Source organism: Macrotis lagotis, chromosome 3 (assembly GCF_037893015.1).
Source record: "Macrotis lagotis isolate mMagLag1 chromosome 3, bilby.v1.9.chrom.fasta, whole genome shotgun sequence".
Taxonomy (NCBI): Eukaryota; Metazoa; Chordata; class Mammalia; order Peramelemorphia; family Peramelidae; genus Macrotis; species Macrotis lagotis.
Genome location: NC_133660.1, coordinates 288,571,460 through 288,574,234, shown reverse-complemented (window position 1 = coordinate 288,574,234; position 2,775 = coordinate 288,571,460). Strand labels below are relative to the sequence as shown.

General features: G+C 35.4%; 1 pseudogene; it reads right to left on the bottom strand.

Moving 5' to 3' along the window:
• Window positions 1-247: 247 nt before the first annotated feature.
• LOC141516650 (developmental pluripotency-associated protein 4-like) lies at window positions 248-1,244 on the bottom strand (annotated as a pseudogene).
• Between the last annotated feature and the right edge of the window lie 1,531 nt (window positions 1,245-2,775).

Here is a 2,775-nt window from a genome sequence, read left to right as displayed (position 1 = left end):
TCTATCCTCAGCTGCTGACTAAAACAATGCAATATGTGAACTTGGTTGCAATGTCAGGTCCTTTGTACCTTGTCGACTTGCAAAGTCTCTTCTATCCTTCCCAAATGTCTGCATGTATGGAACTGTTTCCTAATGAAAACTAGGACTAACTGGGAAAGAAAATCTAAGTTGAAGAAAGAAAAGACACATTTATAAGCCAGTATCTTGAGGAAGTGAAAAACAGTCTTGTAGCCTTGATCCTTTATGGTTAGAGAATATTGTCCATCAGGATTTTATTCCTGTTGATACATTTGGGGTACAATCAATTGTCTTCTACTTCTGGGGGTGGGAAAGAGCAGGTAGGCAATAATAAGAGGGGGATCAATATATCATTTTCAGGCACCCAGGTCTGCCCACCATGGAACTTCAAAGACACTGAACCAGAAACATTGTTTGGAAAAAACTTTACCATGTACTGCACACCATCATGGTAAATCTGATTGCTCAGACCTAGTAGACTCAGAAGATATGGGCATGGGCCATACAGCCTTGGACTTCACTGTTGCCATAAATCTGCTCCAGGATGCCATGCTGGCTGTCTGGACAAGAGCAGTCTTTGTTGTGTCTCTTTTCTTTTTCTTTTTTGTCATTGTGTATGCTGCTTTGGCCACTGTTTGACTTTCATCTAGAGAATCTTCTTCACTTAAAATTTCTGTTTTGATTTTTAACCACTGGGTCTTTTCTTCTATGCTAGAAGTGTCTTGTTCAGAAGGTGACACATGCTCCAAAAGTCTCTTGTATAGAATGTGCTTCCTGCCATTTTTACTGTTATTGAGTCTCTGGCACCAGACCTGCAGAATATTACTGGAAAAGATATGCAGTGGAGGCAGAGGGGTGGGCATAGAAGGAACCTCATCATTCTGAGATTTCTGAGGTGTTGAAGAATCTATATCAGACTCAGTCTTCTTTGGAAAATGTACAACAGTTTCCTCAAGATTTCCTGATTCTGCCAGGGTAAATCCTTGGAGTTGGGGTGCTACTTTCATCTTGGCCTGAGCATCTGCCAGCAACTTGGCCCATGCTGCCATTACAGCCGTCCCATTTTCTCTCTGCTGAACATCCATTGCCAAACTGGACTCATGCACCATCTTGACTTCCTTTGTTTTGTCTGTATTATTGGTTGGAATCTCTTCTTCCACTTCCACAGAAGAGTTCTTGACCTCCAGACTTGCTACTTCTACTTCTCTAGGTGTCACTTCCTTCATTTGTAAAATGCCAGGTTCAACAAGATTTTCTTTCATCTCCATAATCCTGTGAGCCTAGGATACTGGTCATTTAGCTTTTGTACTTCTGTTTGCAGTAGCTTTTCTCCTTCCAAACTGCTCTGTCTCCTCTTTTCCGTACTTTTCTTAAAAGCTGAAAACAGTTAATCTTAAAAGTTTTCAAGAATGCACTTGCAAATCCATCTTATTCTGGTGCTTTTCTCCTAGGAAGCTCAATTATGGCCTACTCTATTTCTTTTCCTAAAATAGGTTCATTTAGAGATTCTGTTTCTTCTGCTTTTGTAGGCAATTTAAACTTTTGTAAATAGTCTTCCATTTCACATAATAGTTAAATTTACAGGCAAATATTTATCAAAATAATTTATTTTAGTTGGTTTAACTTCATCTTTATGAGCATATATTTAGACTTTTCATTTAAAATATTTGCTTTAGTTCAAAACTTATAATCTAATTAAACAAATGTCTATTTTTTCTAAAACCAAATCCTAGTTTTATTTATCAAATCAATGATATTTTTACTCATGATTTTATTAATCTCACTGTTAATTTTTAGGATTTCCTATTTAGTGCTTTATTTGGACTTTTAATCTCTTTTTTTTCAAATTTTTTAAATTGCCTACCCCATTCATTAGTCTACTCTTTATATTGTTGATGTAAACATTTAGAGACAAATTTTTCTCTTTAAAAAAACTACAGAATCTGAATATTCACTCTTTTAAAAGCTTCTCCTATGTTTTTCTTTCCTGTCTCATAGTTTTCTTTCTTTCTCCTTAATTGTAATTCCTCTTACACAAAATGATTAATATGTAAATAGGTTAAACACAAATGAATGTGTAGGACTTTTACCAGACTGTTTGCCACTATGGAGAGGTGAAAGAGAAGGGAAAATTGTAGAAAAATGTGTAACTTTTAAGTTTTAAATAGATTACTGCTGAAAAACTATTATAACATATAATTGGAAAATAAAATTTCAATTAATTTTTTCTCTGTTCTTTCTGTTGATTGTTTTTATGATTTTTTTAATACATTCATTCTTTTATTATTAGATTTTTTAATCTGTAAATAGTTTTTAATAATAGTGGGGTAACTAGATAGTGCAGTGTGTAGACACTAACCCTGAAGTCAGGAGGACCTGAGTTCAAATCTAGACTCAGATTGTTAGTAGTTATTTGACCATGGCAAGTCATTTTACCCTGATTGTCTAGTATCCAGTAGTATTGATTCATATCTTTCCCCTGGGTCCAGGGTACTGTAAAGGAGAAAGTGAGACTGTTGATTTAGCACAGCACCCCCTCCCTCAAATTCAATTCACATGCAAGTCATGGTCTCACCTTCCCTTCTTCAAAAACAAAGGACAAACTTCATTTTAAAATTAATTTCTTCTTTTAATTTTTAGCCTTGATCTCCCTATTTTGCTTAAATTGAAAGTTCAATGTAATGAATAGTGATGATTAGCTCAGAAACTTTGACCAGCTCCACTTGTAATTTGGGTCAGTTTGCCTCTTCAAGGAGG